Here is a 14,534-nt window from a genome sequence, read left to right on the forward strand (position 1 = left end):
CAGCTAATAAAACAACTAAAATACAAATATAATACTATTGTTACTAAAAGAGCTCATATTGGTGTACAAGTACAGAAATCCAAGAAGTTGTTGTTAAAAAATCGTGCTGGGAAGATTCTGGCTGCTACATTAAAATTTCAGGATTTCTCTTTTAAGTCCTCGCAAATCTCTTCTATTACTGACCACACGGGTTCTAAAAAATTCCAAACAGGGGAAATACTTGACGTTTTTCGTGACTTTTATAATAAACTGTATACTCCTTCTAATGAGTCCTCTTTTGACCGGTGTCAGGCTTTTTTAACTTCGGTCCCGATTCAGTCGGTCTCTGATGATGATCGTACTTTTTTAAATAAGCCTATTTCCCCCGAGGAAATTGTTTCTGCAATTAAAGCTACTCGCTCTGGCAAGGCTCCAGGCCCTGATGGTTATCCAATTTTATTTTATAAAACTTTTCTCCCTAAGCTTGTTCCCAAATTACAATCTCTCTTTGACTCTTTAGTTAAGGATGGGTCTGTTTCGGGTACGGCTGCTGAAGCTACTATAGTAGTGATCCCGAAAGAAGGGAAAGACCATTCGGATCCCAAAAACTTCCGTCCTATTTCTCTCCTTAACATGGAAGCTAAGATATTTGCTAAAATTCTGGCCAAAAGATTAGAATCCTTTATCCCTCATCTTGTTAATCCTTCTCAAACTGGTTTTGTGAAAGGTCGTCTTGCGTGAGACAATATACGCACTTTTTGTCATATTCTCGGTGCTGCCAAAAGATCTCAACTTCCTGCCGCGGCCTTGGCCCTTGATGTGGAAAAGGCCTTCGACAAGGTCTCTTGGCCATTTCTTCGTGCTGTTTTATGCGCGCACAACCTTGGCGACTCTTTCATTAATATGATAATGTCCTTATATTCTCAACCTAAAGCTAACATTAGAGTTAATGGCGCTACGTCGTCGTTTTTTAATCTTCGTCAGGGCACTCGACAGGGGTGTCCTTTATCCCCACTTTCATTTTTATTATCTATTGATCCTCTTCTTCGATTGATTGAGTTACACCCTGATATTAAAGGTTTTTCTTTCGGGCCTCACTGTATTAAAACTGCTGCATACGCAGATGATGTTCTTATTTTTTCAGACGATATTGCCTTGGCAATCCCTGCTATTTCAAATACCATTTCCCTCTTTTCATCGGTTTCAGGCTATACCCTAAATAAAGATAAGACGGAAATGTTCCCTTTGAATGCCTATTGTTTCCCTTCTCATATCGGCTCAGCGGGCTTTAAGTGGCAGTCTACACACCTGAAATACTTAGGAATTTATTTCTGTTCTACTCTCTATGCCACCACTGCCTATAATGAATCCCAGACTCTCCTTAAAGTCTGTCGTCTTTTGGATACATGGTCTCCGATACATATTTCATGGTGGGGTCGCCTCCAGACTCTCAAAATGATGATCACGCCGATTATTAATTTTATTTCATCCATGCTTCCGGTTAAATTATCAGATTCCTTTTTCCGTGAAATCGATGTTTTGACTTCTAAATTTCTGTGGAATGACAAACGTGCTAGACTTGCATACAAATTTTTGCGTCGTCCTTGTGATATGGGGGGTTGCAATTTTCCTGATTGGGAAAAATACCAAACTGCCTTTCTGGCCTCTCAAGGTGCTTTATGGTTCTCTCCTCCATCTCTTCATGTTCCCTCTTGGTTGCTCATAGAACAAGAATTAGCATCCCCTTTGCCTACTGCCTCTTTTTGCACGGTATCTACTTTGCATTTCCTGTTTTCTCGTTCTATCATTATTGATACAATTGCTGCGGTCAGGAAAATAGACAAGAAGGTGGCAATCCCTTTACATAAAACTAGGTGGTCCTCTATTTGGCGGAATTCCAAAATTAAACTCAACATTACTCCCAACCTCATGTCCTATTGGGTAGATAAAGGGGTCTCTCTTGTTAAACATCTATATGATGCTTCTGATGAGCCATTACCTTTTTCCACTTTGGCTCAAAAGCATTCTTTAACAAATCTTGATTTTTATACTTTTCTTAAAATTAAAGTGGCCCTTGCTAAAGTTCGTCTTCATCCTACCTCTTCTACATCTCACTTTTTCATATTTGGATTAAATCTGGTCACGTCGCCTCCAAAATTTATAAATTTTTGTCATCTGCTTCCCTACCCGCACAGACGGTTGCTCAACAAAAATGGTTACATCATTTTGATCCTGCCATTACGGATCATATTTCCTCGGAGACTTGGCAATTAATTGGTAAACTCTCTCTTCGTAATAAAATTGCACCATCTTTAATGCAATCTAAGTTTTTCTCTATCAATCTCCTCCATTGGATGCCTGTGCGTCTTCACTCGCTAAATCTTAAAGATGACAACCTATGCTGGAGTTGTGGTTTGTTGCCAGGTGATTTTCATCATATGTTTTTTGGTTGCTCTTTGCTTCAACCTTTTTGGAACCTCATTCATAAACATCTCTCTCTTATTTTTGGTATTGAGTTCCAACTTTCTTTCCCTTTAATTTTATTGGGCCCACTGGCTGCCCCTACTCCTCTCCCATTGGATCCATTGGAATTACAGTTGATGGATCTTCTCCTCTCTGTTGCGGTGAAAATCATTCTTATGGAGTGGAAATCCTTCTCTTTGGTTTCCTATCATACATGGTGGGCTTGGGTTTCCTTTTTACGCAGTGCTCACACGTCGGTTGATCAAGCTCACCTTTCTCCATCTATTTCTAGTGGGGTTTGGAAAGCTTTGGATGATTATATGGAGTTGTCCTCAAAAGGGTTGGTTCCTCAGTTTCCTTTTGATCTGTCTGTCTAAGTGTTGTCTTATAATTTTCTAGGTTGGTTAGTCCTGTGGGAATCCTTCCTCTTTTTCTTCTTTTTTCTTCTTCTTTTTTCTCTTTCCTGTCCTCTATTCCCTTTCATCTTTTCTATTGCTCTCTCTCTTCCTTCCTCTCTTCTTTTATTCTATTTCCTCCCCTGTCCCCATCTCCAAATTTGATAGTGATACGTTTGTTTAGTACCTTGATAGTAGCTTTTACCTAATTGAATTCTATACTCTATAACAGGCTACTTTTAATTTTATATGCATTTACTTTGATTCTTTCTCAAGTTTAGCCCCTGATTGTATAGTTCTCTTGCATTAATTGTATCACTTGGATTGTATTTTGTTCCTTCTACTCTTTATCACTTCCTTCTCAATAAAATATTCTTGAAATAAAAAAAAAACAAAAAACTAACATTGTCAATAAAGTTACATTGACATTGAATTTCACGGCCATTTCTTAACATCGACTTTGCCCAAATCAGTGAATATCAAGATTAATACATGGAATACCTCTCTTAATACAAATACATATTCTCAAAATAAATGATCCGAAATGATGTGGGCCTTTATAATGAGATATTTCCGATTGATAGGTCAGTTTGTGCTAAAAACGTCATGTCCCATGAACCTCTATTAGAAAGCAGCCACGATCACGTGACTGCCCCTTTGCTTCACGTTAGCGAATGACGAATAAAGAAGGCGACTGCACACTACCAGCCACCTCCCCGAGACAGCTTGGTTGACCGTCAGGAGTACCGACAGAGAGGTGAGATGGTCGTGTGTGTGCAGTCGCCTTCTTTATTCGTCATTCGAGTAGAAGCGGGCATTTCATGCGCTGGTTCTTTACTGTGAGTTATTGTTTGGGGAATAAGTTGTTAACAATCCTCAGGGTTTGTCAGTTCCAACTACGTAAGACCTGAACAGGGAATAAGTTGTTAACACTCCTCATGGTTTGTTAGTACCAACTACGAAAGACCTAGCTGTCTGTGTATAAAGTCATGGCAGCATTGAATTAAGATATTGCTATCAAACGAAAAACCTTATATAGGACTGGTAGGCATTCATTTGACAGAACTGCGGAGGACCAAGCGGTCCGCGCATGATGGCATGCTTGAATTAAGAAGGTTGAGCCAAACAAAAGGACTTGATATAGACCACAGGTACTCCTTTGGTCTTTTTGTGCTAAAGATGTTTGGTAATGGGAGAAGGATCATTATCGATTTGTTTGGTGTGTGTTCCATAAAAAAATGTATATCTTTACTAAGAAATGTTTTTGAAGATGAAAAAATAGCAACGTTCTGGTTAGGTCATAGAACAAATACTGTAGGATATGAACAATGAGTATATTAAAAGACGAAGTCTAAAGAATTCATGGAACCTACATCGGTCAGCTTACTCTATGGTGGCCATGATGTATTGGTTAGATAAGGATTACGTTTTGGTTGAGCATTTAATGACGATAAGGATGGTATATATGGTTCTGGTATGCACAGACATACCATGAAGAGTTGGTCATGTGACATGGGTCATGTCTATGCCTTCTTTTTTGTTTTTAACAGAGCGGTGCTTCTTACCCCTGAGCCGCAGCCAGGTGAGGTTAGGCTATGACCTCCTGATAACTAGGTAAGGAGGAACAGTCATACACTGTATGCCTGAGGTTAACTGTGATGCTATAGGCACCCCATGGCAACTGTACTAAAAGATGCCTTTCTTTTTATTATTTTTATCCCTTTCTTTGACATGTAACCAACATGATTTCTCTACAGTGGTTGAGAATTTGCCACACAGGAGGAGGAACTGGACACCTAGGATTCCAGGTGAAATGGTTCATTGATTTTATTGTGTTCTTACACATTCACTTTTTTGCAGTAGCAATGTATTGATTGCGGTCCATAGGAAGGCAGGTGATAATAGTGTCCTACTTTTCTGCTGAAACATGTTGGCCATATAAACTATATTGGCAGATATTTGTTACAACTGCCATTTCTTTTGCACTGTTTTTAGTCTTGGGCAACTGAGCGATAATAATAAACTCAGGTTTCTCTCATTTACCCAATTTTAACTCACTACTACTTCACTTTCTTTCTCGCACTGCAATTTTTTCATCCTTTACCCATCACTTGATACCTTCACTTTACACCTGCCAAGTGACCCTGGGTTTCATAGTTAGATGTTGGACGTGTCCATCTAGTCCTCCTATACAACTTCTATGTCTCACTATGGGATGGTTAGAAGGAAGCCCAGATGATGACTAGGGCGGAATCGGACAGTGACTGATGGGTATCCTAATCCATTAGGCATACCTGTAGAGCACTCTGTTATACACTGGTTTTTCTGGGTCCTTTTAGGTTGATTGGTTATAGATAGACCCGTGGACACTCTGTGGTTATTATTATTATTATATCCCCCAACCATCCACTTGGCACCCACCCCTTCAAGGAGGTCCCATTGTTATGTTATGTGTATTTGTAAAGCGCACTATCACCCAAGAGGGTATCCTAGTGCTGAGGACAATACATCTCTGTGAGATATGGGGGACTCAGGGGCCCCTCATCATTTTCTGCAGGAAGGCCCCAGCATTTTGCATTATGTCAGTGGGATGCACTCTTTGGTGGGTGCAAATGTCGTGCTATCTAGACTACAGTAGTGTACTGGGCTATATTTAGACTTGACTACACATCTTATAGCTGAATGGTCCAGAACTTTGCAGTGCAGTAAGTAACTCGGAATCTCTTCAAATGTGGTCATGTCTCGCCAGCCTAGAGTGATTGGCCTACGTAGGGACAAAGAGGGCAGTTTCAATGTCTCTGCCCAGACAAGTGGATTTTGTATGGCAAAGAAATCGGATCTGTCTACTTTACCCCATTTTTACACTCTTGCCAGCTCGCTTTGGTCCAAAAATCATCTTTTGCCATGAGGGCCGTGAGTCAGGAGTCGATCTTTTGCCATCTTGCCCCCAAACTGTGGAACAAACTTCTGTGGGGGCTCAAAACATTGGAGAATCATCTGGCTTTCAGACTGGGTCTGAAAACCTTTCTGTTCTGTAGATAGGCAGGGTGCTCCAGTCTCCCTTCTCTCCTCCTTCTGAGCACCAGGAAGCTTGCCACTGTCAGTGCCCTCTCGAAACAAAATAAAATAAATGCATAAATACATCGTTTTCCAAAGAAACAAGATGTGCAAGTTCTTCCCTTGTGACTTTAATAAAGCTGCATGAAAACAATTTTAGCAGAATATTTTATGGGAATTAGCATTGCAAAACACTGTTTCAAAACTTAAATTATCTCAGCTCCTTGTGGGACTTTTTTAGAACTTACACCACGACAGCAAAAGGGTTGTAAAGTGGCGCCTGCGCAGTCATCACTGAGCATCAGTCTAAGTAAATATGTGCTAGCTTCCGCTTCATTCTTTTCCTGATGTCTGATCTTGTTGACTGACACTGGAAGCAAAGCTTCCTACGCTCAGATGATCACTTGAACTCACTACCAACATGTATTCTTTGGAAAACAGGAAGCGAGTTTTTTTGTATTATCTTCAAGATATTTTGCTAGGCAAGCCGAAAGAGAAGGCATATAAAGGCTCCAGAAGGTTCTCATTCTTTTTCCTTATCAAACATTTTTCTCTTGTATATTTGTTTGGTGGATATTCTGCAGGCTGACACCAGTCCCTGCTGGAAAAGGTTTTTAGGCTGAGCCTTGGCAGCGCATGCGCCATGCTGCATTGGAGTATGGAATAGAAGCCCCACCCTCTCTCCGCCCATATTTGTCATTGGCTTGTGTCATTGTCTCTCATTTAAAAAAAATGTTTTTATTAACCTTTTTTCAAAAAGCGCTCACAATACATCTAAATGCAATCGGTGACATTACAATGGTACATACATGCCATCAGGATGTAAACAGTATGCATATGGTGAACATAGCGGAGGCATGAGTCCGTCAGGGTCTGACGCGTTGTGAGCTCGGTGGGGAACTGGGGGAGAGGAACGAGGAAACATATGTGGGAAGTAAGGGACCGGTAACCATATCGAAGGAAATGCGGGCGGAGGGGGGTAAGAACGAGGGAGATGAGAGGGGGAGGAAAAGGTGGAGACCGAGCCTAGGGGGCAGTATCAGATACATTGTTCAGGATGCTTCAGTGATGTGGGGGGAGGGGGGACAGGAGGGGCTGGAGAGATGGGGGAGTCAGGTCGTTTCGTGTACACCCTAACTAGACGCTGATGCTGTCGGGGTCGGATCGACACATTGGGAAGTACTAGAGGTATCGCGCTTATGGGCTTGCGTAAACTGGTAGGATAGCGTGGCCCATTCTAAGGAGATGGGGTGTTTACGTTGACCCTTCGCCTCCTCCTCCCTCAGTGCGTCCTCCTCTGCGGCCGCCCATTTTTGCATCGCACCCACCCATGTTTCGAACGAGGGACCGGTGATCGCTCGCCACTGCATGGCTATGTTCCTCTTGGCTAGTAGCAGCAACAGAGCGGCGTATCGGGCCTGTACCTTGTGTGTCTTTGGCCTATGGAAGATCCCCAACGCGACCGCCTCCCAGGGATGCAGCCCCGCGAGACCCGTGAGAGTGCAGATGGAGGTGAATATGGATGACCAATAGGTCTGAAGGGCCGGACAACTCCAGAACATGTGTTGGAAGTGTACATCAGGGGAGCGGCATCTGGGACATAAGAATAGCGTGCCGGGGTAAAACCGCTGGAGACGCCCCGGAGTCTGATATGCTCTGTGTAAGATGTAGTACTGTATGTTTTTGAACCGTGCGTTTCTCGATACCGTCTTCGGAAATTCCAGTGCTCTGTCCCACTCCCGGTCGTGTAGCTGCCGCCCAAACTCGACCTCCCAAGTGGCTCTCAGGGTGTGTAGGGGCGTGTGTGTGAGCTCTCTGATTGACTTATATAGCCATGTGACAAGATGTCGGCCAATGCCCATGTAAAGGATAGTGTGGACTACAGGGTGTGTTGCGGGCTCACCAGTTGTAAAGTCGCTGTGTGGGTGAAAGCAGTTGATGAGTTGGCGATGTGTTAGAAACTGCCCCGGGGGAGGTTGTAGTCCACCATAAGTTGCTCATACGGGCAAAGCTGTCCCTCTGCAAACAGAGCCTCCGCCTCTGTAACCTCAGACTCCGTCCACACACGTAATTCGGCGCTCGTGAAGTAGGTGTCCCCACGGGGCCACCCCACCAGCGGTAGTCGTGGGGAATAGCATGGGGTTTTTGCCGCAATGCGGTGGATTCTTAGCATGCATTGGCGGGCCACCGATACTTGCAGGGGGTAAGTCCGGCGGGGTTTAGTGCCCAGGAGTAGCAGGCGACAGAGCTCGGGTACAGGTATAGGGCTGTGTAGTGTGCGGGTCTCCCCGGTATGCCTGCCCGCCGTCCAATACGAGAGCCACTGAAGTTGCGCAATGAGAAAGTAAGATTCGAAGGCGGGGGAACCCAGACCCCCCTGTGTGGTGGGCAGCTGGAGTTTGGAGAGGGCTATTCGATGCCGGCCGTTTCCCCACACGAGTGCACGAAGGAGCATGTCCAATTCATGGAAGAAACTGCCGGGTGGCACGACCGGTAGCTTGGTGAAGTAATACAATAGTCGGGGGACAATGACCATTTTTGCAAGAGCTACCCGACCGATAGGGGCTAACGGGAGATTTTTCCAGAATCCCACCGAGGAACGGATGCTGGCGAGAACTTTGCAGTGATTGCCTCGTAGATGTCGGTGGGAGAACGGTAGGGGCGGACACCCAGATAACGGGGAGCGCCTGTTCTCCAGGGTAGGCTCTGCGGGCCAATCCGAACCTCTCGAGGACCGAGGGAATGATGCAAGGGGTACACCACAGATTTCTCCCAGTTCACCTGGAGGCCTGACGCCTCCTGCGAATTCGGACAGGACTGTCCATATGGAGGTCAGGTCCTCGGTTACATCCCGGATGTACAGCAGAAGATCGTCCGTGTACATAGAGACACAGTGGACTGTATCTGCTATAGGAACGCCCCAGGCGATCCCCTCCTGGCGCAGGCAAATCGCCAGCGGCTCCACGGCCAAGGCAAAGATCAGGGGCGAAAGGGGGCAGCCCTGTCTGGTACCCCTTTCAACCTGCAGCGGGGACGAGATGTATCGACCTAGCCTGACCCGAGACGTGAGATTGGTGTATAGGAGCGGAGTGTATTGCAACAGGATTGGGCCTATCCCTGTCCGGCGAAGGACGGCGAAGAGGTATGGCCAGGTCACAATATCGAAAGCTTTTTCGAGGTCAAGTATGATGCAGGCCGCACGGGGGAAGGCATCTCCCACCTGGTCCTGGACATGGAAGACGCGTCTAATATTCTGGGACGTGTTCCTGCCAGGGACAAAACCATTTTGGTCTGGGTGTACCAAGGGGCGTAATATCTGTTCGTACCGGGTGGCTAGTATTTTCCCCAAGATTTTGCAATCAGCCGATAGGAGCGTGATGGGGCGGTAGGAAGGCAGTAGTTGTGGGTCTCTGTGCGGTTTAAGAAAGGACACAATGACCGATTCCCGCAGCGATTCTGTGAGTTCTCTCCGTTCGAGGTAGTCCGCAAACATGGCGGTCAACCTGGGGATCAACAGGGTGGAGAAGGTGCTGTAGTACTCGAGAGGGAGCCCGTTGAGGCCCGGTGCCTTGTTCCGCGCCAAGGAGCGAACCGCACCGGAGACGTCAGCTGCTGTTATTTTCGTATCTAGGGCAACCCTGGTTGCCTCTGCGATATGGGGGAGCGACAGTAGGTCCAGGAAATGGGTTAGAGCTTCCTGCCGATAGTCCTTCTGGTGCTGTAAACCGCAGCGTAGTATTGCCGGAACGCGTCTAGAATGTCTTGTTGGGAGCGCACCAGATCGCCCGCGGATGTACGGATCTCGGTGATGGGTGCAGTTTCAGTGTCTTGGCGGGCCAACCACGCCAGCAGCGTGCCAGTTTTGTCACGTTCTCTGTGTACCCGAGCAGCGTATGCTCGGAAATTGAATTTCCGCAAGTCCGCGAGGGCAGTAGCATATCTCATTTTGGCTTCGGCCACCTGAGCCGCCGTAGCCGACCGGGCATCCTCCTGTTTGGTGAGTGTTGCCAGTGTGCGTTCAGTTCAGATAAGAAAGGTCAAGGAGAGCACAATCCTCAGGTGCAAGTACATTTAAGACTAATATCATTTATAGTCATAACAGTATTGAATCCAAATCCAATCTGTAGCTTGTAGTGTAGGACAGAACAAATCAGTGGATAAAGTTCATATTTATGTCATCTTTTTCTTTATTGATCCATAAAAGTTATTTTCCAATTGATAAAATGACAGCCGACACGTGTTTCGTACGTACTCTGAATAAGTACTGGGACTTTTTCAAGGCTGCAAAGACATAGTAAGAAAATGGGTATACAACATTATAATACTATAAAAATAAACATTTAAAGAAAAAAGAACATAAAGCGGGCCTAAACATATATTAAAATAAATATTATAGTAGTAATAGATCAAACATAGATAACCACGAAGCATAATAACCGTGCCTAATATAGAAGAGAGAAACGAAAAAATGTGTGGTCTAAATAGGGAATTTGGGAGAAATAGAGAGAAATGAAGAAGAAGAAAAAGGTAGCTGCTAAGTGAAACACTAATGTGCTGGCAAGATTATAAGAATATGAAACACCAGGAGTGAAGACTAGAATATAATAAGAGTATAATAAGTGCAACATAGCAACGTCCACCAGAGAGAAACATAATATGTATAGAAAGGAAACTACCTAATAAAGCTGGAATATGCGGCGTACGTATCATCACATCATACAAGTGTAGCTATGATCATGAGGCTCCTGAGTCAAATGGGAGAAAAAGGAGAATACAATATATATCTATACCAGATAATATTAAGCCACAAAAAACATAATAGTGTCCAGGAATTGGATGGTAGTTATGCACAAATAGTAGATCAACAGGAATAGTAACAAAAATAGGAGTCGAGTGTGTATATCTGACCAAAATTGGATTAAGTTAAATGATCCAATTCAAGGACCGTGAAACAAGACCTGGGTCATAATATAATGTGTTAACCATAAAAAGTCTCACCAGAGAAAATAACCCAAGATCCAAAATGTCGGAATGAGTCAAGCGTAGCTGGGTGGATGTTAAGGTAGGCAGTCACTATCAACTCTATAAAACAAAATATATGTTTTGAACAGAGAGTAGTGTTTAGAATATTTAGTTCAATGGGGTAAAGACCCCAAAGGAATTAATTAATAATATGATGAGAAGCCTCTGATAATGGCATAGAAAATCTCACCCAAATAAATAACAAGATTCAAAAGTATCCAAATGAGTCATACGTAATGGAAAAACCAAAATAGTTGAAGAGCTGAAGTACTCAAAACGGAATCTGTAAGACAAAATATGAATTTATGTAAAGAACAACTGTAGAGTTGCATGTACTGGGGTATTTTGCCCCAGATCATCGATTAATAGTTTGCTGAAACTTAATCCTAGAAGAGTGTGACCAGAGATAATGTAAATGTAACCAGTTACCTAAAATGAAAATCAGATTAAATCAAACAGTAGTCATAAAAAAGGGGGCTAACAAGAATAAGTCCACTCCAAGGTTTAATCTTGACGAGGATATGATATCGCCATGTAATTATTTCCAATTTAATACCACCTTAAGAATCTATTAAAAAAATATATTATATTAATAATATGCTAAGGATGGGTCCTTAGCGTAAACATCCTAATATTCGGTGGGTGAGAGGCCAGTTACGCAAGCAAAAAACTCACCAGCATAAGTTAAATATTTTCATCATTCGGATAAAGAAACTATAAAAAGAGCAAAATAATATTCCTGTATGGAAAAACAAAATTACAATGATGAGATCACAGAACAATCACAAGTAACAAGGTGGAACAGCGACTTAAACATAATACATTATTAACAGTGGGTCTAGATCACTAGGTAACTATTCCAAGTCTCGGAATCACAGTTAACAAGTATCAATAAATTGCATAGTGCTGATAACTGCCTAAGCCAAAAAATTGTCTAAACAAGGTCTTTACATATATTGCAAAATGACGTAGCATACCGCATAAGCATAGGTCAATACATTAAAAACTCTTTTTAAACGGCCCAATAATGAGTTACAATGTAATATAAGGATGAAAAATATACCAGCATACCACAGCAAAAAATAAACTAAAAACCATAAGTAAACTATTCTCGACAAATAAAGACGCAACCTCGGAAAACAAGCTTACCTATATGGTCACCTCAATGATATGTGAGGCTGTGAAGAAAAACAGGGCAGGCACGTATAAATGTAATGTCGAGTCTACGCAATAAACATACTCCATTATATAAATAACCACTACAACGTACAGAAGCCCGCTTACCGAAAAGGAAGAGTCAAGCACCACCTGATACTGGTACCCTGCAAGCGGCAATCACCCATAAAGCAAGCCAATATATCCGGAAGCGAGAGCAGGCGCCGAGGATTGTTGGGAGCCCGCCCGGAAGCGACAAAAATAGAAATAGGACTAGAAGTATCGTAATGGTACAAAGATACAAAAAAACGGCAACAGAAATGTGTCCGCCATATTGGAATAACTAAATAAAGTATATATAACTGTTTAAAATTGTATAAAGCACACAACCTGTACGCTGATGATAAGAATACGACAATTAATAGAGGTGGCACCAATCATATAATAAGGTCAGGTGCACTACCAAAAATCGTTACCCAAACCGGACCGTATCAAGTTATTAGTAAAGACATGGGTATCAGAGTAGATATCGTGTAAGGTGGCTAAGCTTTGTTGGCCTATAGCAGAAGGCATTAGATTAAGGATTATTATCAGTTCAACCTGAACCATCCTAGCCATAATCTAACAGGAAAAAACAAGGAAACAGTATTCATAACATCTGATGATAAGAAAGTAAAGTGGTTGTTTAAGATGTTTTAACACACAACTGAAGAATAAAGACAACAGTATTCGTAACATCTAACGTTGAAGGGGTACAATGGGGATTTATACAAAGACATGCATTTCCCTGTCTATATTTAACCCCTGGTCTACTGCTCTCAATTTAATGAGCCATTGTGTTTCCAATTTTCTAAGGGCAGCTATCTTATTGCCACCGCGAGAGTCATGTTTGAGAGTAGCAATCCCATGAAACTTAATATTAATTAATTCAGATGATCTGTGTTCTGTGTTGTAATGGGCTGCTAACGGATAATTGGAAGTGTTGTTACGGATGGCCCTGATATGTTCTTGTATTCGTTCTTTAAGAGGGCGAAGAGTACTCCCTATGTAAATCTGTTTGCATTGGCATATGATGCAATAAACAACAAATTTTGTATTGCAGTTAATGAATTCATGAATTTGATAGGTCTTCTTGGTATTATAGCAGAAAGCCACAGTTTTATTGCATGCAAATTGACAAACATTGCACATAGTACAACTGTAAAAACCTTTAGGTTTTGATAGAAGCCAATTCTTAGAAACAAGAGTATTAGTATTGCAACCGGTTGGTCCCAACAGATTGCGTAATGTTTTACCCCTTCTGTATGTTATTTGTGGTTTGTTCTTAATGAACGGGTCAAGATCTCTGTCAAGTTGGAGTAGGTGCCAGTGTTTACGCAATATACCAAAGATCTCATTACTATAGCAATGGTATTGTGTAATAAATGATACACGTCTTTGGTTGGCGATACTGTTTTTTCTCCTACTGTTTTTGAGTAAATCACTTCGTTTGCATTGTTTAATCCTGGTTTTAGCTTTTGTTAAAATTTCAGGACTATATCCCCTTTGAACAAAACGTTTAGTTAGTTGGTCCAACTCATTGTTGAAATCATTATCGGTGCTACAATTCCTCCTGATCCGAGTCATCTCGCCAAAGGGGATGGCATTGATCTGACTGGTAGGGTGGGCACTGCTACCGTGCAAAACCGAGTTGCACGCTGTTGTTTTCCGAAAAAGTTTCGTTTGTAGAATTCAATCACTGACATATAATGTTACATCAAGGAAATCAATTTCCTTTTTGTCATGACTGTAAGTAAATGTCAGATTATAATTATTGTTCATGAGATATTCAACGAACTGGACAAGAGAATCTGTGTCACCACTCCAAATGAGTAGCACGTCGTCAATAAAACGTCCCCAATAAATGATGTTATTAGTTAAGTGAAGGGGACCGTCTTTCCAGATATGATGTTGCTCAAAAAAACCCATATAAAGGTTGGCAAACGAGGGGGAACATTTAGCCCCCATTGCCACGCCGGAGTGTTATTTAAACCATGTTGATTTTTGTTGGAAATAGTTATTATTTAATGTCAATTCAGTGAGTTCTAGTAGCATTCTGGTGTGATCATATAGAGAAGCATCTCTTTTAGATAGGAAGAATCTGAGGGCCTCCATTCCTTTATCTAGTGGTATACTGGTGTATAGTGCGTTGACATCAAGAGTAACCAATGTATACTCATCAGACCAAGGAAATTGTTCCAGTTTATTAAGAAGGTCTTTAGTGTCCTGGATGAAAGCAGGTAGTTGGATCACAAAAGGCTTGAGAAATAAGTCTATGTATTCGGAAATGTGTTCTGTAAGTGCCCCTATCCCCGAGATGATGGTCTACCTGGGGGTCGGGTCATGTTCCTATGTACCTTGGGGAGTATATAAATATATGCTGCCCTGGGAGTGGGGTTAAATAAATATTTGAATTCCAAATCA

Source organism: Lissotriton helveticus, chromosome 9 (assembly GCF_964261635.1).
Source record: "Lissotriton helveticus chromosome 9, aLisHel1.1, whole genome shotgun sequence".
NCBI lineage: Eukaryota > Metazoa > Chordata > Amphibia > Caudata > Salamandridae > Lissotriton > Lissotriton helveticus.